The 23,668-nt window shown below is 45.2% G+C and overlaps 1 protein-coding gene across 2 annotated transcripts in view; it reads left to right on the forward strand.

The window, feature by feature from the left end:
• Nucleotides 1-4,692: 4,692 nt before the first annotated feature.
• Nucleotides 4,693-23,668, forward strand: part of Tmod1 (tropomodulin 1) — a 75,399-nt gene continuing 56,423 nt past the window's right edge. Inside the window, exon 1 of one of the 2 annotated variants that reach the window (XM_090330292.1) lies at nt 4,693-4,803. The gene's annotated coding sequence lies outside the window, so the exon portion shown is untranslated. Of the gene's footprint in view, nt 4,804-11,508; nt 11,819-23,668 lie in introns of those variants that run through there. The other variant, XM_090330294.1, reaches the window with a different exon arrangement.

Raw genomic sequence — 23,668 nt, forward strand, 5'->3', positions numbered from 1 at the left:
AATGGTCAAGTTTGAGTGGAAAGAATGAGGCAGATGCTATCACTTGAGCCATTTTACTGACCCTGGAAATAAATAATCTTAAAGTCACTTGAGAAAAATCTAGGAGAAACAAGAAAAGGAAGAGGAAAGGCGAATGTTTTTTAAGCTGTTCATCTTAAACATGTAGGAGTTATCGTTAGCTTTTAAGGTTTTTGTTGTTTTGTTTGTAGTACTGGTATAAACCTAGCACCTTACATTTGACAGTCAAGTGCTCTACCCCAGTGCTTTTCGTTTACATTGTTTTTTAGATAGAATCTCACACTTTTGCCAGTGTATTTTGCCTCCTGTTATGTAGTTTGCCTCTTGTGTAGTTGAAGTGACAAGTTCACACCACTGTGTCCACGTTTTTTTGTTTTTTTGTTTTGCCAGTCCTGGGCTTGAGCTCAGGGCCTGAGCACTGTCCTTGGACTTTCTCAAGGCTAGAGCTCTACCACTTGAGCCTCAGCACCACTTCCAGCTTTTTTCTATGCATGTGGTACCAAGGAATCGAACCCGGGTCTTCGTGCATGCTAAGCAAGCACTCTACCACTAGGCCAAACTCCGAGTCCCACTGTGTCCACTTTTATTGACTAAAATGAGGTGGGATTTTTTTTGTTGCTATTTCTCTCTCTCTCTTCCTCCCTCCCTCCCTCCCTCCCTCCTCTCTCCTTTCCTTTCCCTTCCCTTCTTTCCCTTCTCTCGCAGTTTTCCTCCCCCTCCCTCCCTCTCTACTCCTCTTTTATTTCTGCCAGTTGGACCTGTGCCTATATCCTTCCAAATTGCTGATTCCCAAGTAGTTAGATTACAGGTGAGTTGCTGGTGCCCAAGCTCTTTTTCAACTGACTCAGAATTCAAGAATACTTATGCCAGTGATTCCATTTGTGATAAAGGGAAAATATTCTGGCACATAAGGATTTAAGTGAGATAAAGTAGCGTGTGTGCGCTGGTACTATACTTTGAACTCTGGGCCTCATGTTTTCTTACTCAACTTTTTTACTCATGACTGACACTCTTACCATTTGAGCTGCACCTCCAGACTAGTATTTTGTCTAGGTATGTGCTAGTATTTTGTGTAGGCTTGAACTCAGGGTATAGGCACTGTCCCTGAGTTCTTTTGCTCAAGACTAGCTCTCTGCCACTTGAGCCACAAGCTCCACTTGGAGTTTTTTTGGGGGCATTTAATTGCAAATAAGTGTCTTGCCAACTTTACTGCCCAGGCTGGCTTCAAATTTCAGTCCTCACATGAACAGCCATTGGTGACCAGCCAGTCTAGTATTTTTGCTGGTTAATTGGAGATACAGTCTCAGACTTTCCAGCTTAGGCTGGATTCAAATTACAAACCTCACATCTCAGCCTCCTGAGAAGCCATGCCATTACAGCATTTTTTATGATGGTCCCTTTCCCTAACAAAAAAAGCAAAACTCAGATTGTTGACTCAAATTGTTAAAAATAGATGTTTTCTATTTCACTGGCTTTAGAAATGTTTCTATTTTTTAAATAAAACAATTACGTGTTTGAACATAAAACAATCTGGTGCTGACACAATTTGACATGCAAATGAACCTGGCCTCTACCTTACACCCACCATATTCCAAAGTCAGTTCCAGGTAGTCAGAAACCTAAACATGAAAAACTAAAGAAGATAGTGTAGAAAATTACCTCTATAACTCAGGACTAAGGAAAAATTATTAAGCAGGACATACAAAGTACACCCCCAAAAAAACTAATAGACACCGGGCGCGGTGGCTCACACCTGTAATCCTAGCTATTCAGGAGGCTGAGATCTGAGGATTGAGGTTCAAAGCCAGCCTGGGTGCTAACTAATGTGAGACTCTTAACTCCAATTAATCACTAGAAAATGGGAAGTGGGGCTGTGGCTCAAGGGAGAGAGTAGTAGCTTTGAGCTGAAGAGCTCAAGGACAGCGCGCAGGCCCAGAGTTCAAGCCCATGACCCACAAACAACAACAAAAAACCCCACAACTAATACACTTCTCAAGATATTAGGTCAAAAGGCAACATTAGAGAAGAATCTAGTGATATATATATATTGTAATATGTTCACTAAACACAAAACTCTCCAGAAGAAAAGTGGGCAATCAGTTGCAGCAAATATTTCACAAAAGACATCCAACTGGCTAATAAACGTATGGTGTCAACCATAAGAACCCAAGTTGGAACCTCGATACAAGACACGTATCACAATGGTTGGAATGTCTAGCTCTTGTTCCTGTTAAGTACTGCTGAGAATGTGGAAATGTTAATTGCACTGTGGCTTTGGAGGAGTCTGTGCTTCACTCCTTCAGTTGGAGTTAGGCATGCTTCATGATCCAGCTCTGCAACTGTGTGCTTCTTTCCTTGTACAGGAGGACACGTGGAAGAATGTCACCAGTATTTGTTACCAAGTCTGAATGCCCTTAATAGGAAAATGGATTTTTAAAAATTGTACTATATTCATATGATGGAAAAACTCTACAGTGATGAGGGAAAACAAATGACAGGCACATGAAATACCATGGATTAATCTTAGCAGAGTTGAACAAATGAAGACAAACTGCATAAGTCCAGACAGAGAACCTAAGGATATGAATACTGTTAAAGGGTCAAAAGAAGTTTTTTTTGAATACTAGGTTAAAATGGGGGACTAGCACCCCCTGGGATTTCTTGCCACACCTCCAGCAAGGCTTTTTGGTGCCTTTTTGAAGATGACGTTCTATCTTTCTGCTCCGACTGGCTTTGAATTGCAATCCTCTAGAGTTTCAGCCTTCTGAGTAGCTGGGATTACAGGTGTGAGCTAAGAAAGTGAGCCCCTTCAGGAAGAGTTGTGACGAGAAGGCTGGCTTAACACCTAGGGAATGTTTGTTGATTGGGGCTTACTTGCACAGGTGTTCACACTAAAATTTTATAGGTACTAAATAAAATATAAAATATTATAGGTACTAAAGTATTTGACTCCCTAACAAACATTTGAAAATGTCTAATTTGAAATGTATATCCATACGCACACATTACATATACATGTACATGTGATTTTTTGTTTTGTTTTGGGTTTTGTTGTTGTTTTCTAGTCCTGGGCTTGAGATGAGGGCCTGAGCACTGTCCTTGGGTTTTCTGAAGGCTAGAGCTCTACCACTTGAACCACAGCACCACTTCTGGCTTTTTTTCTATGTATGTGGTATCAAGGAATGGAACCCAGGTCTTCGTGCATGGTAGGCAGGCACTCTACCACTAGACCAAATTCCTGGCCCCTACATGTGGTTTTTTTTTTTTTTTCTTATAATGGTCTCTTTCCCTAAAATAATAAAAAGGGTGAGAAAATTGTCTACAACTTAAGAGATGATTTCTATTTCACTGACTTAAAATTTATACACACATATAAGGAACATTCTCAATAGTTGAGTTTTCATAATATAGAAATATATCTTTGTGAAAATATTTTAATCTTATTAGCTTACATTAGCTATATAGTGGTGGATTTCATTAGTGCTATATTGATGATATATCCTAATCAGTTTTACTCCCTCTCCCTCTTCCTCTCCCTCCCACTCCTTCAAGACAATTTAATTTTGGGGGAACAGGTTTCCTTGTTCTATTTTCATAGCTGCAAACAAACTATTTTGACCATCTGTGAAAATATTCTTTTTTTTTTTTTTTGCCAGTCCTGGGCTTGAGCTCAGGGCCTGAGCACTGACCTTGGACTTTCTCAAGGCTAGAGCTCTACCACTTGAGCCTCAGCACCACTTCTGGTTTTTTTCTATGTATGTGGTACCGAGGAATTGAACCCGGGTCTTTGTGCATGCTAGGCAAGCACTCTTTATCACTAGACCAAACTCTGGGCCCTGTGAAAATATTCTTAAATGAGTATTTTTCATTTGTAATTACCAGAATTCAAGAGTTGATTTTATTAGGGCCTCCCCTACCAGCAACTTTCTCATAACTATCCAAACCCAGACATTTCCCTGCAATCCTATGAATTCCTTACTAAGAGCCCTTTGCTTATTACAACACCCACAGTTTCTGTTTGGGTTTAAGTGGTTTGTTCTGGAAAAACACGTTAGCCTTTTAAGAAAGTGGAGCTTTTGTTGTGGTTATTTAAGTGGCTATTTTGGACTTTGCAGTCTCTGCCCGTAAGGTGTAGCGGGGAATGCATTTGCCTCTGAGTTGGAATTGCGCGTTCACCAAATGATAGTTATTAAAGTCTGGGTTCCTGCCAGACCTGGCTGGGTTGCTGGAAAAAGTGTGATGGGTCGCAGCTTCACTTAAAGGAGGACTCGCAGCAGCCGCTTCAACAGCTTTGCACCCATCCATTGAAGGCTTCCTGCAAATTCTAAGCCCCTGCAGGCACAAACAACAAAAAGAATGTGCCCATCTTTCCCCAGATAACTCTCCGTTGCTTAAACCCTTCTATGGGATAGTGGGGAAACTGAGTCTCTTCCTGGGCTGCCCATCCTGGCTTTCGGACATCGAGGGTCCGTCCCTCCGTCCCGCGCACTCCACGGCGGGTGTCGCTTCCCAGGGTGGGAGAGGACCAAGAGTGCGCCTCTGCGCCCCGAGGGGAGGGGAGGGGAGGGCGGGGCGGGAGTGCTGCGGGGGGGGGGGGCAGGGAAGGGGAGGGGAGCGGGCGGGCGGGGCGGGGCGTGGTGACCGCGGAGCCGGCCCACCCCGGGCTCCCACCCGCCCGCTGAGCTCGACAGCTCGCTCAGCCCCGCGCTCCGCTCTCCCGCCTGCCTCCCGCGCGCGCCCCGCTGCCGCCCTGCGCCCGCGCTCGCCTCGCCGTTCTGCGTCCCGGTAAGCCTCCACCTTCTTGGGGGTCCTCTATGGACTCTCGGGGTTCCCTGACGCCGCTCCGGGGCCCAGCCATATCTGGGCAAAATATTCAGCTGTCGCCACCGCCGCCAAGAGGGACTGAGAGCGGCTCCCTCTATAAATAGCTGCCGCCTCGGGTCGCCTCGGGGCTGGGGAGCCGGGGAGCCCGGGAGTGGGGTGCGCAGCCCGGCGCTCCGGTGTCTGGAGCTCGCGTCCCCGCCGCGCTGTGCGCGCGGCCGGCCCTGGCCGGGGCGCCCCGAGCGCCGTCGCTGTGAGCTCCAGAAGAAGTGGGGGGCTCGAGAAGAAAGCAGCTTGAAGCGGCCCGGGGGCCGGGCGAGACGGGCGCGGGCACTCGCAGACCTCCGGCGGCCGGGCGCGGCGCCCGGGGGCGTCCGTGGAGCGCAGGTGCGTCCCGGGGCCTCCGCCCGCCCTGGAGGTGTCAGCGCTTGGGGGAAAAGTTTCCCAAACTGCGGTGGGAGATGGCGGGGTGGACGGCGTCGCCACACGCATCTGGCGGCCTGGCCGGGGTGGGGGTGGAGGTGACAGACTGGAGACAGGAATTCCCCTTGTTCTCCTCCACTCTTGGGGTCGCCGCTTCTGCACCCTGGTTTTTCCATTGGTACAGTGAGGCTAGGTTGGTTCCAATCCAGCGGCTGGGAGTCGCCGGGACGCTGCGGGGTGTGCTCTTGACGGCCTCACTCCCGCACCTGTTCTCCCCTTTCTCTGGCCTGGGATACTCAGTCCTGCTGTGCAGCGGTGACACAGTCTAGAGGCTTTGTTGCTCCCCTAAACTCGGATCCTAAGTTGGTGTCCCTCTAGGACTCAGAATAGCCCAGAAAATGCACCTGCTGTGCTTATGGACATGTCTTTGCTGAGTGGCCAGCATTGTCTAGGCAAAATAGTTAAGGAAGTTAAGGAAGCTTTAGATCAATGAATGGGTTCCCACTCTAGCACCCTGGCCTCAGTTTCCCTGGCTGTGTGATCCTGTGAGTTGCCTTCTGAGGCGCACAGCCCCGTTCCCTCCTGCCTTCTTGCCACAGCAGTCCCCTTGGTGACTCTTGAAGACCACCTGGCCCAAACGCACCTGGGTCTGAACCACTGAGCCAGACCCTGTCCAGGGACCACGAGAACACCCAGAGGACCCTCCCTCTCTTTCTCCCCAATGGGCCACCGTTTTGTTGTCCCTGCAGAGCCTCCGAGCCCCCTGTCCAAGGTCAGACTGCTGGACACCAGCATTATGGCCACTGCTCCTTTTCCTCATCTCTCCCTGACCCATTTTTGCCATGCAGGAAGGTTTTGGGTTCTCTGAACACCCCATCATTGCCCCTAATTTGTGATCTGCTTGCTGTCCAGGACTCTCTCTTGCTTGAGCAATAGTGCCTTTATTCTGAAGTTTCTGTTTCCACTTCTATTATGTGTTCTCTAAAGCCATCTCAAATCCTGGCAGATAAAAGAATTAATTAAGGAGAACTGGAGCCAAACAGTAAGGTTTCCTTCAATTCAAGTTACAGGGCAAACAGGCTGAGTGAAGACTGGGAACACTCCCTCACTTGGGTGCACTATCTCTGGTAAGCTAGTGTTACAAACCCACGTTTCCCACAGCCATTGGCCCTTGGGTTTCTAGCAGCCTAAGTGGAAAGCCCTCATCCTCTAAATATAGCCCCTGCCCCCCCCACCTTATCAGGGGCTCACACCTTCTCCCTCCTCCTGGGCAGGGTGGTTTCTTGCTGCATAGCCAAGCCAGAAAGCAAGGAGTGAGGAGAGGCAGCTCTGAGTAATGGAACTGAGGCTAATCTAGAGATCGGGCCAATGAATTCAGCCCAGGCCTCAGAGCTCACTCAGTGTGACCTTGAGCAAGGAGAAGTGGACAAGATGGTCCCCAAAGAACCTGGAATTCAGAGGGCTTGGAATCTCCCTTGAAAGCCCTCTAGAATGAGAAGAAAAAAACATCAAAATGCCAAGAATGAGATCTGGGGCACCCAGCACCCAAACTGAGGTTGGGGGGAAAGGCGTGGGAGAAAGTGGCTTTCAAGAGCCAAAGAGAACAGGGACAGCTAACTCAGAGAGATACAGATGGTAAGACCTGGGAAGGGGCCACCAGAATTGGCACTGAATTAAAAAGCAGAATCTGCCAGTGCCAGGCTGTATACACCTCAATTCCCTCCTCTTTTACACTGGAGTTAACAATAGTGTCCACTTCACAGGGATTGCTGTGGGAAGGAGGGGAGATAATTCAAGGATAGAATACCAGCCTAAAGCTGGTACCCGAGTGAGGGCAGAGGGAGGAGCAAAAGGGAGTTCGGGTGGACACAGGTTCCAACTCTTTCTCGAGGCTTAGAAGAAGAAAGAGGGAAGGGAAAAGGATGTAGGAAGAGGCAGTACTTCTAGAGTAAGTAGGAAAAGGACCCATGAGCAGGCCACAGAGTTTAAGGAAATCTAAGAGGTGTTCTGTCGCAGGACTGGGATCCTTCATGGTCTGCCAAGTAGCCCTTAATCTTTGGAACCAAAAGGCTGAGCAAAAGTGGGTAAAATGAAGTAGGTCTTGGCTAAGGCTCCTGTGCCCCCTGGCAATGGGGCAGGTCATGAAAGGTAGTTGAATCCTGCCCAGGGGCTTTGTGATCTCCTCTTGCTTATTGCTGAAATGACATCATCTATTGATGATGCTGGATAAACCCAGTCATTATGGATTCTTCCAGTCAATGTTTTGAATTTTCAGCATTACTAATGGACAGTCCAGGCTGCCAACATTTCTAAAAAGGACAGTTCACTTTCCTTTCAAACCAGAACACCAGATAAATCAATTATTTCGGTCCTAGGAGCCATTCTCAGTTAAAGCCATGGGCATGACACAAATTGATAACACAAATGCTAGTGTCATTTCTTCTCTTTCCTTTTGTAAACTCTTCTTGGTTTGAAAGGATGGGGCCTGTCTCTCTTTAATCTTAATGATAATTAAAGAATGAGCTCATTGGAGTCAATCTAGGACAAGGGTCTGGAAAGTTTTCTTGGTGTTAGTAGGTGCTGGGTCCTTGACTGAGCTGAAAATCTGAACACTCAAGCGTTTCTCTTGTTTCTCCTTTTCTTGTCTTTACAAAGATGTGCTTTGTGAGAGCTAGACTTTGATCAAATCTGAGGGAGACAAGTCTGCCCCAGTGTCCCCTTCCTCTCTGTGGCTTCCCAGGTTCCCCACGCTCCAGGGCTAATATGCCACCCCCAAGAATACCTTCTAGGTGTGCCTGCAGGGTTGTGAGCTGCATATTTGCTCCTATGCCCAGAGGAGCCAAGGGAAGTAGAAGCACTCCCAGCTGCACTCAGCCTTCCTCCTAGACTCACCTTTCTTGGATATCAACACTTCTCTTACCCGCATCCTTCACACTCTTATTCACACCCATGGCCTCTAACCACCTTACAGCTTCCAAGTTCTTGGATCTGGTCTGGACCACTCTGCCAGCTCCAGGCATCTGTACCAATAGTACCTCCCAAAGACACTTCAAACCCAATAGGCCCATGTTCTCTTCCCAACACACTGTCCAACCAAATGCCAAGCCAGAAGCCCTCCCCTTTCCCTTCCCCACTCTTTTTCATGTGTTCACCAAGTCCAGTCGATACTACCTTCTCATCTCCATTTCCCCACATCTACCACTGAGGCAAGGGCCTTCCTTATCTCTTTCCCAGGCTACTGTTGGAGAGCTTCAGAATCTTTTCCTTCCATGCTACCGTTAGTAGAGCTTTGTGAAGACCTGTGGCTGTGTCCACACTCTCCTTTCAGGAAAATTCCATTTCCTACATAAATTCCTTAGTATCTAACAAGACCTAGGCCCAAGTTTCTTTGAAATCATTGCTAAGCTTTCCTCCCCAGGCTCTGGGTGCCTTCTGTTCATGACATAAAACATTTTGTGTCTTCATGTTCCTCTGTGTGTGCCTCTGCTGTTCCTTCTGCCTGCATGCTGTTCTCCCTTTCTCAGCCCATAAAATTGAAATCTTGCTTCACACCCAAGCTCCTTTATACCTTCCCTGTTCTCCCTCCATCCCCTCAAAGCACCCTGTCTTTTGTGCAGACTGGAAGTTCCTTCATGGTGGCTCATTTATTTTGGCTTGCTTCCTTGGTGTCTAGCTTGTAACTCAGCCCTCAACTTTTCACCAGTACTTTAGGTTTTACTAAATGTTTGACCATTGAATGAATGAATGAAGAGAAAAGAGCCAGCAAATGAAGCTCTATAATCACCATGACCAGCATTCTGAGTATTAGGAGAGCAGAGCACATCGCTCTTCTGCATCCTTGCAGCTCCCGGCTCCTACTGGAATAACTGGGTGTTGAATCCACCCATAAGCGCACATAAAGCCGGTGGAAGAGGAATAGCAGGTAACATCACTCCATTTTGGAATTTGTCAGTGAACCCCAATAGGAATGGCCCCAAGTCACCTAAGTGGAGTATACTTTGCAGGGTTTGATATGCTTGAAGAATGGGAGTCCCCTCTTGGGTGACAGCACTTTTCAGTCTTTAAGATACATTTTGGTCATTGGATCTTTTCAGAATTGAAGACTTTGATTCAATAGGCATAAGATATTCTTAGCACTAATTAACCACCACAAAGCTGGAAGGAGGGCTATGCCTCAAGTAGTTTTGAGCAAAATAGCCCACAGATAGCACTGAGACCCTGAATTCAAGCACCAGGACCAACACCCAATAAAACAAAAAACTACCATACAGCCTAGATGGCAGTGGTACATGGATGTGTGTGAGCATTTTATACTCCATTCTACTTACACTTGAAATTAACCTATACAGACAATGTGACTGGTTAGAGCGGAAAAATTCTAGAGACAGGGCAGAAATCTTGAGAATTAGGATCATGAAACTCACTGAGGATCTGATTAATGTTTGCGCCAGATACATAAATACATCTAAACATGAAACAGTTCAGGTATTTTTCATTGGGTTCCAGGGTCTCCCAGAAACCCCTTCAAAATCATTGGTTAAGAATACTCACCACATAGCTGGGTGCTAGTGGCTCATGCCTAGCTACTCAGGAGACTGAGATCTGAGAATTCCATGGTTCAAAGCCAGCCCAGCCAAGAAAACCCATGCGACTCTTATCTCCAATTAACCAGAAAAAAAAAACACATCAAAATCTGAAAGTGGAGCTGTGGCTCAAATGATAGTGCACTAGCCTTGAGCAAAAAAGCTCAGAGACAATGCCCAGGCATTGAGTTTCAAAGCCCAGGACCAGCAAAGGAAAAAAAAAAAAAGGAAAAGAAGAGAAGGGAATTCACTACAGAAAGTAAGAGAAAAAGCAGACCAGCATCCTGGCTGAAAATGGCAACTGTATTTGGACATTCAGCTCTAAGATGAGTCCTGGCAGCCAAGGAAAGAAGGGAGATAAGATGAATTGTGTTACAAGGAACAACATCAATCTTTCAGGAGACAGAAATGTTTTCTGAGCCCTAAGTCACAGTGCATTGTCATGATAGGACACTGGATAAGCTTTGTGAAAGAGCTGGACTTTACCAGCAGGTTAGGAAGCTTGGCACAATAATTCAGGAACTCTGGAATCATAATGGACTATGTGCCATGTAATGCTGATAATTCTACGTTAGAGCATATATGTATATATATGCATATATATAATCAAAGTAAAGAAAAGAAACAGAACATGGATTCTGAAGACCACCTCCTTGGGTTCAAACCTGAACTCTTCCAGGTACAAACTGTGTGCTCTCAGTTATCTTTTTGTACCCTCTGTACCTTGGTTTCCCCCTCTATAGTGCAGGGTTGTTGTGAGTTAAGCTGCTTGTATGTAGCGGGCCAGGGACACTGGTGGCACTAGATAAGTGCGAGTTGTCACACTGTGAGAAGGCTGCATGGAGTGGCGATGCACAGGGGTATAGTTAGGTTGCCTGCCCAGACTCCACCACCTGCTGGCTGTGTGACTCAACTTTGCTGTGTGTATTGAGTTAGTGTGCCTCCCCCACCAAGTCATGTGAACCTAGAACCCCAGAAGGGGATCTAACTTGCAAATAGAATCTTTACTTATGTTAGCCAAGGCCATACTGCATGAGGGCAGGTCCTAAATGCAATGCAAAGAGCAGGGGCACACAGGAAAGATTCCTGGTGATGACGGAATCTGAGACTGGGCAGAAGCAATGATGAGCTAAAGGCTTCAGGGACTGCAGGATGTAAGCAGAAACCAGGAGAGAGATACCGGGCAGTATCTCTCTCCTTCCCTGGATTCTCCCAGAAGGAGCCCACCCTGTGGCATCTTGACTGGATTTGTAGCATTCTGAACCATAACAATACATTGTGGTGGGTTAAGCCATCCATTTTGTGGTTGTTTGGTCTAGCATCCCTAGAAAACCCACACCATCACTGAAGTCAGATTTCTTGGTACTGAAGTTCCTTCCATCTGCAACATGGGGATGATTAAAAAAAAAATACCTACATGGCAGAGTTAGTGGGTCTGCAGGAAGTGATTCATGCGAAGAGCTTAGCACTGCACAGTAGTTAGTACTGTGTAGTCCCTACTGAATGGTGCTCCGGGGGCTGGGGGTGGGACTTAGCTCCAGAACATTTGCCTAGCATGTGCCAACGCCATGAAAAGGTGGAGGAGGAGCAGAGGCTAGGGGGAGGAAGGCGAGGAGAAGAGGAGTTACATAAGCAGGATACGGTGATACAAGTGGGAATAAGCCCAAAGGAGCATGTCAACACAATTCCATTATTGGTCTCCACCATAATTGATGCAGCCAGTGTCCTGTCAACTAGTTATATGTGGTTTCTGGGTTTTAGAGTGATGGGGATTATGAAGAAATTTGTACACATATTTGTGTACCATTCAGCCAGTAAAACTAATAGGGCAAATTCCTAGAAGTGGAACTGCTGAGTCAAAGGGTGTGGGCTCTTTGACAGACAAGGCTTAATCTGTTTTGGAGGAGGGCACACCAGTGCCACCCCTGTCTCGTGCTGAGCCAATCTCACTGGCGGTTGGCAGGCCTTTCCAGGTGAGTATTCATGGATGATTTATATCTTGCTTTCCTATACTAGTGCATATGTTTTGTTGTCTATGTAAATGTTTATTAGTCATCATATATTCTTTCCTCCTCCCCCTCCCTCTTCCTCCTCCTTTTCCCCCTCTTATTCCTTCTTTTCTTCTTCTTCCTCCTCTTTCTTCTTTCTTCTTCCTCCTCCTCCTTCATTTCTTTCTTCCCCTCCTTCCTTCCTTTCTCTCTTTTTCTTTCTCCTCCTCCTCTTTCTCCTCCTCCACCACCACCACCACCACTACTTCTTCATTTCTTCTTTTGTCTCCTTCTTCCTTCCTTCCTTCCTTCCTTTCTTTCTTTCTTTCTTTCTTTCTTTCTTTCTTTCTTTCTTTCTTTCTTTCTCCTCTTCTTCCTCCTCCTCCTCTTCAATTCTTTCTGTGTTTCCTTTCTCTCTTTCCTCCTCCTCCTCCTCTTCTTCCTCTTCTTTTCTTTCTTCATCTCCTTCCTTCCTTTCTTTTTATCATTTTATTATTTTTTATTGTCAGGGTAATGTATAGAGGGGTTAAGGTTACATTTGCCAGATAGATGCATTACTTTTCCCACACTGATACCCCTTCTCATGGTTTTTGTCCCCATTTTCCTCCCCCCACCCCTCCCAATCATCTTGTTTTCCCCTTTTCCCTTTCCTATTTCTAATAAACTAATAAATGTACATAGAATATACCAAGTGACAAAGTCAGATACAGTAACAATGAGATTAATCAAAGGGCAAAAAGAGAGAAGAGAAATAACATAGTACAGTAAGAACAACAATCACACAAGATAAAGCTCTTGTTTCCATATCCTAGAGATCCTTTCATTTAATCTCATCCTATATGACATTATGTACCTAGGTTTTGAACTATTGTAATTCTCTGCTAGGAGAGTCGTAGATGTGTACTAATTATCACAAATGAGGAAAACCATTGAGCCTATGTTCCTTTGGGTCTGGCTTACTTAACATAATATGTTTTTTCCCAAATCTTTCCATTTCCTTACAAATGGGGTGATGTCATTCTTTCTGATGGCCGCATAGAATTTCATTGTGTATAAATACCACATCTTCTTGATCCAATCATCTATTGAGGAGCATCTGGGTTGGTTCTATATCTTCACTATGGTAAATAATGCTGCAATAAACATCGTTGTACTAGTGGCTTTAGTATATCCTTGTTTCTGGACATTTGGGTAAATGCCAAGGAATGGAATTGCTGGGCCATAGGGGAGCTCTTTGTTTAGTCTTTTGAGGAATCACCCTACTGCTTTCCATAGTGATTGAACGAGTTTACAATCCCACCAACAGCATATTAGCAATCCCTCCTGTCCACATCCCCACCAACATCTGTTGTAGATTTCTTGATAATGGCCATTCTAACTGGAGTGAGGTGGAATCTTAGAGTTGTTTTGATTTGCATTTCTTTTATGGCCAGAGATGTCGAGCATTTCTTCATGTGTCTGTAGGCCGTTCTTACTTCCTCTTCAGAGAAGTCTCTAAGTCTTTAGCCCATCTTTTAATGGGATGGTTGTCCTTCCCTCCCTTCCTTCCTTCCTTCCTTCCTTCCTTCCTTCCTTCCTTCCTTCCTTCCTTCCTTCTTTACTTTCTACCTTCTTTTCCCCCTCATCCTCCCCCTCCTCTTCTTCCTCTTCCTCTCCTTCTCCTTCTCCTCCCTCTCCCTTTCTCCCTCTCCCTCTCCCCCTCCCCCTCTCCCTCTCTCCCTCTCCCTCTCTCTCTCCCTCTCCCTCTCCCTCTCCCTCTCTCCCTCTCCCTCTCTCCCTCCCTCTCCTTCTTCTTCTTCTTCTTCTTCTTCTTCTTCTTCTTCTTCTTCTTCTTCTTCTTCTTCTTCTTCTTCTTCCCCTTCCTCCTCCTCCTCCTCCTCTTCTTCTTCTTCCTCCTCTTCTTTCTTCTTCTTCTTCTTCTTCTTCTTCTTCTTCTTCTTCTTCTTCTTCTTCTTCTTCTTCTTCTTCCTTCTTCTTCTTCTTCTTCTTCTTCTTCTTCTTCTTCTTCTTCTTCTTCTTCTTCTTCTTCTTCTCTGTACTGATTCTGGGTACAGGTCTCTTCTAGGCTGGTGCTCTTCCACTTGAACTACAGCTCAACGTTTAGCTCTTTTTTTGGTGATTACTTAGACATAAGAGTCCCCCAGACTTTCCTGCCCTGGCTGGCTTTGAATGGCAGAAATCCTCACATATCAGCCCCCTGAGTAGCTAGGATTATAGATATGAGCCATTGGCACCTATCCTGTATTTCTTTTGATATGGATTAACTATTCCTTTTCCTTTTGTATATTTTTATGCACAATTCTTATTTTTGTTTGTTATTGTAAGAATGGGTTGTATATTAAGCAAATTACCCTTTTGTTCTATTTTTTCGCCTGATTTGTCATTTGCCTTTGGTACTATTCATGCTCATTTTCATATTGTTTTTTCAGAAAATACAAAAACATGCTTCATAAAGCTTTACCTTCTGTGATACATGGTGTGAGGCAAGTTTGCACAACAGTGTAAGAAGGGAGCACTCCATGGCTTTTTTTTTTTTTTAGCAGGGGAGGGGGGTAGTCATGGGGCTTGAACTCAGGGCCTAGGCACTGCCTCTGAGCTCCTTTGCATAAAGCTAACTCTCTGCCATTTTGAGCCATAGCTCCACTTTCTGATTTTCTGGTCAATTGGAGATGAATCTCACAGGACTTTCTTGCCTGGGATGGCTTTGAACCAAAGTCTTCAGGTCTCAGCCTCCTGAGTAGCTAGGATTACAGGTGTGAGCCACCAGAGCCCAGTAGGCCACAGCTTTTCTACATATTACTTTCATTCTACCAGTGCTTTTGTCTTGGGGCTGTCAAATCTAATAGTATTGCTAGTCATTCATTCATTCATTCGTTCATTCTGACAGCACCTGAGAGGTACGGGACTTTGTATAGCCTCTGGGATAGGGCTGGTTGGTCTCAAAGGGTGAGGTGAACATAAGGCAATTCTGATACCTTTCATGTTTGTATTATGACGTCTGCCTTTTTGGAACCATCTAGAACTCATATGGAGGAAGAGGACATAGATGTCTATCCTAGTGAAAGTGAAGGTAGCCTGATCTCAGGAAGCTGTGGGGCGGGAGGGGGAGGAGCTCAAGTGTGCTTGCACCATAGTTGAGGTTGGTGGGCAGGCAGCTGGGACAGAGAGGTGCTGTGGACCCCTTTTCTGGAACCCTGTTGCTTATATGATTCATGTGGTGACTCAGACACCCCAAGAGATGCAAAATAGAGTCATGCATGCCCACCCACAACTTTTTCTAATTAAAACTGTTTGACAATTTCGCGTGGCATGCGGACCTTCACGGCTCCGTGTTGGGACCACATCAGCTGCAGAAAGTGACAGTGAAACACTACATTTATCTAGCTGTCCCTGCTTTTTTAGAAGGTGCTTTCCTGTGTGACTAAGAGAATGAGCTCAGGCAGGGAAAATAAAAGCAGACAGGGAGAAAGCATGTCTTTTAGCCATTGTCGAGCCTCCTGCATTCATCGATCCATATATATCTTTCATCCTAGAACCAGGCTTTCATAGGCCTTGAATCTCATCATTTCCCCTAATATCCAGAGAGACTTCAGGCCTCACCTAGAACTTTGTAATGGCTAAGTCTGTACTGACCAGTGCCTCCCACCTCATGAAGCAGCCCAGTGCCTCCTTGGATATTATTATCGTTGAACAGTTCCTAATGTGGTTTAGAAATTTTTGTGGTTTTATTTGCTTGTTTTTACCAGTCCTGGGGCTTGAACTCTCAGGGCTGGGGCACTATCCCTGAGCTGCTTCTGCTCAAGGCTAGCCCTCCATAACCTGAGCCACACCACCACGTCTGGCTTTTTCTGTTTATATGATCCTGAGGAATCGAACCCAGGACTTCATGCATGCTAGGCAAGCACTCCACCACTAAGCCACAATCCTAGTGCCTTGGATTACAAATTTTTACGTCATGCCAGGTGCCAATGGCACTGTAATCCTAGCTACTCAGGAGGCTGAGATTTGAAGATTGCAGTTCAAAGCCAACCCAGGCAAGAAAGTCTGTGAGACACTTATCTCCAATTAACCACCAGAAAACCGAAAGTAAAGCTGTGGCTGTAAGTGGTAGAGCAGTAGCCTTGAACTGAAGAGCTCAGAGACAGTGCCCAGGCCCAGAGTTCAAGCCCTACAACCAACCAAGAAAGAGGGGGGGAGGAAGAGGAAGGCGGGGGAGAGAGGGAGAGACAGAGACAGAGACACACAGAGAGAGACAGAGACAGAGACAGAGACAGAGAGAGAGACAGAGGGGGGGGAGGCAAGGGGCTATCGCCATTTCCTCCTGGTCTCTCCACTGGTTTCTCTTACGATTTCCTGTACACCTCCTCTGATGTGTTTTTATACCACTCCAGAGAAGGCTCATTTTGTGAAAAGATCATCTTCATGGTCAGGAGGCAAATGCCATCAGAGTGGCCAATGGAAAAGTACTGACCACACCAAGTGTTGGTAAGAATGTGGAACAACTAGGATGCTCACACCGTGTTGGTGATGTAAAATTGTACAATTACGTGGAAAACTATTTGACAATATCTACTGAAAGTTCACTGTGTGCCTACTTTACAACCCTGAAATTCTTCTTAGGGGTACCTAGTTGTTGTTGTTGTTGTTGTTGTTTTTAGGTACACAAATATTTCTACCAAATGCCATCTTCGTGACACTGTAATTTCTAGATACTAGAAATGATCTAAATGTCCATTAATGGTGGAGTAAAGAATTCAATTATAGTATCTTCGTAAAATAGTTTACAGTAGTCAAAAAAGAAGACCCTTGTTACAGTCACTAGCATGGAGGAGTCTCACTGACAAAATGTGAAGTGAAAGAAGCTATGCCCACAAGTGTGCTCATTGTATCTGTGGGTGTGAAGGTCAGAGTAGCAGTTACCTTTGAAGGAGACTGACTGGGAAGGGGTGTAAGCTAGTCTTCAGGAAAATTGGAAATGACCTCTATCTTCATCTGAGTATTAATGTAAGCTTATATATGGAACTAGTCACTTTGTTTAATACTGGTGCTGGATGGCCTGAGATTTGAACCTTCATGGCTGGGAGAGCCTGGCTCCTTTTTTTGTCTCCTGTCTGGACCCCACCACAGGTACCAATATGCCCCAGGACATGAAATGACAGATCTCATGTGGGTAAAGGTCTCTGTACATCAGAGGATTGGTTATTGGCATCATCATTGTGTCATACTTTGTGACGCTGCTCTTATCCCTAAACAGGGAGAAAGTTAAGTTTCTCTCAAACATTCATTGCACATTTGTCTACCCCTTCCTTACCTACCTGAGTGCTGGCTTACTTCCTCCCCTTGTTGCCTGCTGACCTGAGCAGGGTTTGTTTGCTCTCTCTGCTCTCCGGATCTGTGTCCCGACGGACAATTCTGTTCAACCCATCAATAAATTCACCCTTCCTCCGAGCCAGGCCAGAGCCGGGCACTGAGATGTGGTGATTCCAGATATGATGGCGGGTGGCCTTCAGAAGCCCCACCTGAGGCACAACCAGAACCTGTAGGAGTGCAGTGGAAGAACTGAACTGTGAGGCTTCCTAAGACATGGAGGTGGACAGAGACCATTCCAGGCTGAGGAATAGCATAGCCTAGGACTGAATTCTCAGGATTGCTTAGGGATACAAGGGTCTGGATAGCCAGTAAAGGAAAGGCTGGGTGTGCTTAGCAGTAGAGACAGCCTAGGGGGCCACCAGATCTTGAATGATGTCAACCTCTAGGTGAGGAGTGTGGAAGCTGCATGAAAATGATTTTCACCTCGATTTTTGGAGGAAAGAAAAACTGAGGCACAGGGACAGGCCAAGGACTGTTAATAACATAGATAATAAGGAGTAAGTACCATGAGAAGGGAGAAGGGGCAGGGGAGATAAAAGGGTGTTAAAGTGCCAAGTGCTGGCGGCTCACACCTATAATCCTAGTTACTCAGGAGGCTGAGATCTGAAGGGATTGAGATTCAAAGCCAGCCAATCGAAAAAAAGTCTGTTAGACTCTTATCTCCAATTAACCACCCAAAAGTCAGTCTGGTTCAAGTGTGGCTCGAGTGACAGAGCTCCTAGCAGACAGGAGTATATAAAGTTTTGAGTCCAAGCCCAGTGCCAGCCCCAACATAATAAACAACAACGAAAGATTTTTAAGACAGAGTAGTTTTAGTCACACAAAGATCCCAAATGTAAGCCAGGCACTGGTGGTTCATGCCTGTAATCCTAGCTACCCAGGAGGCTGAGATCTGAGGATGGAGGTTCAAAGCTAGCCTGGGCATGGAAGTCTGTGAGACTCTGATCTTCCATTCACTACCAGAAAGCTAGATGTGGCACAGTGGATCAAGTGGTAGAGTGGGTAGCCTTGAACTGAAGAGCTAAGAGACAGCACCCAGTCCCAGAGTTCAAGCCCCATGACCCACCTCCTCCACCCTGCACCCCCCCCAAAAAAAAAAGATCCCAAGTGTAAGGATTCACTCCTGTGAGCTACATACATAGGAGTAGAAAAATTCAGAGACAGGAGAATGGTGGTTGCCAGGACTAGGCAGGGACACATGGGAGTTGTTGTTCAATAGTGCACAGCTTCAGTTGGGGTAGAGAAAGCATGCCAGGGATGGCTGGTGGTACAGAAGAAGATGAGAAACTTCTGAGAACACTAAACATGGAGAGAAGGGGAAAGCATGGAGGAGCAGAACCCCTGCTAGGAAACTCAACAGAGATGAAGGAGGGAAGCCAAGATTTTGAGCTCCTGTTATTTGGTTTTGAAAAGCAAGAGCCCATTCAAGGTGCCTCTTGTTATTTGGCTTAGATAGGCAAGGGCCCATTCTAAGGTGCATTGTGTATGGATCACAGGGCCAGGGAGCTCATGGAAGCTCAACTGGAGACATAGTCATGACAGCTGAGGGAGCAGGGGCTTGGATATCTGGGGTCCCAGTCTTCTCCTTTGGTTACTGAGGTTGCAAGTGCCCATCTCACCAGGATTCTTGCTCCTAGCTACACAACTTGATCTGTATAGTCTCAGGGTTCACCTGCTCTTCATAGTCACCCGGCTTCTCTCTACTCCCTATCTGTAGCTTTCCTTACTGCCAGCCCCATTCTCTTCTTATGACCCACATCAGTACTTTTCAGGGTTGAATTATGTTAACACCTCCCCCCAACCCATACCCAGATTGAACCTATAAATATGACCTGATCTAGAAAGTCTTTGCAAGTGATCAAGGTAATGTTATTAAGAAATCCTTAGTTCAATATGATTCCTATCAAGGGAAATTTCCAATTCAGACACATATGGGGGAGACAATGTATATGTCTGACATAGGGAGAAATTCAACTATAAGCCGAAGTACTCCTGAATCTCCCAGAGCCAGGAACAAGGCCTGGAGCAGATTCACCATCGGATCCCTCAGCAGAAATATCCTACTCACCTTGTTTTGGGGTTTCCAGCCTCCAGAACTGAACAGCAGTATGTTTCTCTTGTTTCTAACACTCAGTTGATGGCATTTTGTTATGGTGGGCGCAAGAGGAAATTCATTTGTCTAAATAATTCCAGCCTATTTCACCTATCTCTTCTTCTTATCCCTCTCCTCACTCTTTTTTTATTTATTTATTTATTTATTTATTTATTTATTTATTGCCAATGTTGGGGCTTGAACTCAGGGCCTGAGCATTGTCCTTGGGCTTTTTCCTCAAGGCTAGCTCTCTGCCCACCACTTCCAGCTTTTCTGTGTATATGGTACTGAGGAATCGAACCTGGGTCTTTGTGTATGCTAGGCAAGCATTCTACCACTAGGCCAAACTCCTGGTCCCCTCTCCTCACTCTTTTGTCTTAAGCTTCATAGGCCATTGACCAGTTAATTAATTGTCTGGTTGCCCTGGAGCCAGGTTCCCACTCTGTCCAATCTGCTGAGAGTGGAGTAATATCATGTGATTTAAAAAAAAGCTGCCTGAATAGCACCCCTGTTGAGTGGCCAGGGAGCTGCAGGTCTCTTGTGTCCCTGAAGCTAAAGATAGAGAGACTTCAGGAGAGAGAAATAAATAGCACTATCCTGGGATGCAGGATAAAAACCTCTTTAGCCAAATTGTATTCCCAAAGAGAAGGACAAACAAAACAGAAGATAGTGTATAAAAGATTAATTTTGTAAGCCAGCCTATCTTCGCCCATCTTCAAGATGTTTCTTGGCATAACTGGGAAATATTTTCTTGAATCTGTGATTCAGTTCTTCCTGAACTCAGGGAAAGTGTACTCATAAATCAAGATAATATCCCTTGCTTGGTGGTAGACACTGGAGAAGCCATTGGCAGAATGGCTGGACTCACCTCCACAGAGAATGTAAAAGAAAATTTCATATTCCTAGAGCCCCTGTTCTGACCTTTTTCCTGCTGATTCCTTGATGGATGGTCTCAGCCATAACCCACCAGTCTTTACTTTCAACTGGCCAAGATTTACTTCCTGGCACAGCTTGTCGAATTTGTAGTTTTATATTTAGCAAAAGCTTATAGCTTCTGCTGTGGAGGAGCAGCGTGGCCAGATGGGTTATAAGTGTAGCATAGACACTAGATTTGGAAGACTTAAATTCACGTGTTTTAAAATTAAGAAAGAAAAACAAAAAATAGGTACTGGTGCCTCACACCTGTAATCCTAGCTGAAATCTGAGGAACACAGTTCAAAGCCATCTGAAGCAGGAAAGTCCATAGCATTCTTTTTTAAAATATTTTTATTGTAATTAATAGAAGGGTTACATTATACTTGCCAGATAGAAGGTACATTACTTCACAAACATTGCTACCCTTTCTCATGTTTTTGTCCCCATTTACCTCCTCCCACCACCTCCCCTCATCTTGTTTTCCCCCTTCCCTATCCTATTTCAAATAAACAAATAAACATATATAGAATATAACAAGGTAAGATACTGCAACAATATGAGATAACCAAGGGACAGCAAAAGAGATGAGAAGTATCATAGTACATTAAGAACAACAATCACACATTATATGGCTCTTGTTTCTATATCATGGAGCACTATTTACCATAGCAAAGATATGGAACCAATCCAGATGCCCCTCAGTTGATGACTGGATCAACAAGATGTGGTATTTATACACAGTGGAATTCCATGCTGCCATCAGAAAGAACATCACCCCATTTGTAAGGAAATGAAAAGACTTAGAAAAAAATCATAGTAAGTAAAGTAGCCAGACCCAAAGGAACATAGGCTCAATGATTTCCCTCATTTGTAATAATTAGTAGAAACCTTAGACTTTCCTAGCAGTGGTTTACAATGGGGCAAAACCTAGATACGTAATGCCATATAGGATGAGGCTAAATGAAAGGACCATAAGATTCTTATATCCATTTAACAACCAAAAGGCACTATGGCTCAAGAGGTAGAACCTTGAGCAAAAAATCCTTGAGCAAAAAAGCTCTGGGATAGCGCTTAGGCCCTGAATTCAAGCCCCAGGACCAGCACACATACGCAGAAAAAATTACCCTACTATCTACTTGAGAGGTTGAGATCTAAGGATCAAGGTTCAAAAGCCAACCCAGGCAGGAAATCCCATGAGACTCATATCTCCAATAAATTACCAAAAAAGCTAGAAGTAGAGCTGTGGTAGTAAGTGGTAGAGTGCTAGCCTTGAGGAAAAAAACCTCAGGTACAGCACCTGATTTCAAGCCCCATGACTGGTTGGAAAAAAAAATAATTAAGCTACTAACCCTGATTCAGGACCTAGAACTGTTCTGCTTTAGGCAGGCCATGCTGGAGAACAATCTTCACCCACCCCCATCCTGCCTCCCCCTCTCTTTTGGGATTCTCAGTCCCCGCCCCCCCCGTACCCCCCAACAGCCCAGTTGTTTTTCCATGTCAGAGATAGTAAACAGAGGATCTAAGAAGGGACTTGCCCAAAGTTCAGGGATGCTCAGCCAGAACCCATCATGCTCATTCCTGTTCTCAGGTGGCACCTGTGAATCCAGTACAGGGCTACATCCTGATGACATGAAGGCAAATAAAACATAGGTCTCCACTGAGGGAACTCACAGTCTGATGATCATGGGGGTGGGTGGGAAGAGGCAGGGGTTTCAGTAGAGGCAACAGCCTCATAGTGGCTGAGACTAATTGAGCTAAAATGGACTTGTTCCCAGCCTTAGGCTCCGCCCTTACCTGCATTCCTCTCATAACATCCTGTGGGTGAGTCCTCAGTCTCTCAGTATATAGGCAAAGAAACCAGTTAGTGATTTACAACATTTTCTTTGAGCTACAGAATCCTTTTTTCAAGGGTATGCTTTTTATCAAATCCCAAATAAACACATCAAGTAAGATGAAGAAGTGCTTTCTTAGTGATGTCCGGGCACAGTTCAAAAACTACCCATGTAATTCTATCCTGTCATTTTACAGACGAGCATGCAGAGGCCCAGAGAATGGGAGCAACTTATTGTGAGTGAGCAGGGTGTTATTCTCACAATGAAGTCACCAACCAAAGTAATGGGAATTTCGAACCCGTGTTCCATTGCCAACACATTTTTTTTTATTTTAACGATTAGTTCTAACAGTTATAAAATGCAATCTGTTACAAATATTGTCAAACCCAGCTTGCAATGGGGCTCTCTTAACCTGTGGATTTCATTTCCCTCCCAACCTGTCTCCTTCCACCTCCAGCTCTACAGTGTCTTGGCCATAGGAGGAGAATCCTACTTTAAAGAAACCACCCCTGTGAGCCAACTAGATGAGTGTGACTTGAAGCTAACAGCCCCATAGTTTATCTTATGACTTCTTGGTTCTTCTGAACTGATTTAACACACTGTAATAGTCATAGGACACTTGATGTTAGAAAGAACATTTTAAATCACGTGAAACAGAGAACTCGTATTCAACATGTCCTGAGTGTGATAAGAAGAGACTTCTACAGGACATTTGATGATTGCATCCCTTAGGGTTGCATCACTTGGGAGTGGCCTGTTGCCTGCCCGTCCTGCAGTAGGCTCCAGAGTTTCCTCCAATTTCTTTCTCCTGGCTCCTTTCCCAGCTCCTTCACCCAAGCTTGCTTTGATATAGACCCTTCACCCCACCCCATCATTTTCTTGCCCTGGATCATCTATCCTCCAGTGTCATCTATGATTCTTCCCATAAGGATCATGTTGGGAAGAAGCAGCTGGGAGACAACATGGTCTCAAGCTGTCTGATTTCCCTGGAGCTCTGTCCTGTCCCTATAAATTCCTTCTTGATGGGTCTTAGTGGCACCCTGATGTGACTCCAAGGCTATGTTTTCCAAACTTTGTTCCATAGATGACAATTTGGGGAGAAGTTGCTTAGAGACATGGTGTCATGTCAAAAGAACTGGGGGAGTGCTTCTTGAAACCTATTTCTTTGGGAGGCTACTCTTGTGTAGTAGCATAACAAAACTTTTGAGAAGTCCTATAGTCCATAGTTTTGTGGAATTTGGTCCAACCCGAAACCTGTTGGAACACAGTCTCAGTCCATGGAGACTGAACACTTCATAAAGTAAGAGGTTTTATTTATGTCATAATTTGGAGGCTAAAAAGAAATCCATGGTCAAAGAGCTGCCTTTAGTCAGCCTTTGGTGAGAGCCCCCCAGCTACATCTCAATATGGTGCTATATCATGTCCCTAAGTTAGAAAATCATACAGTAAGGGAACAGGAAAGAGCAGGTTTTGCTCTTGTTCAGAGTGGGTCTTGCTTTGGTTCTAACAACTTCCTCTGGTAAGAAATGACTCTTCCTCAAGGTTAGCACTAGTCCCTCCAGTGGAAAGTACCTCTGTCAGCCTAATTATTTCCCAATAGGCTCTTCCTCTATAAAGGTTCCACCA

Source organism: Megascapheus bottae, chromosome 3 (genome assembly GCF_031878675.1).
Source record: "Megascapheus bottae isolate mThoBot1 chromosome 3, mThoBot2.hap1, whole genome shotgun sequence".
Taxonomy (NCBI): domain Eukaryota; kingdom Metazoa; phylum Chordata; class Mammalia; order Rodentia; family Geomyidae; genus Megascapheus; species Megascapheus bottae.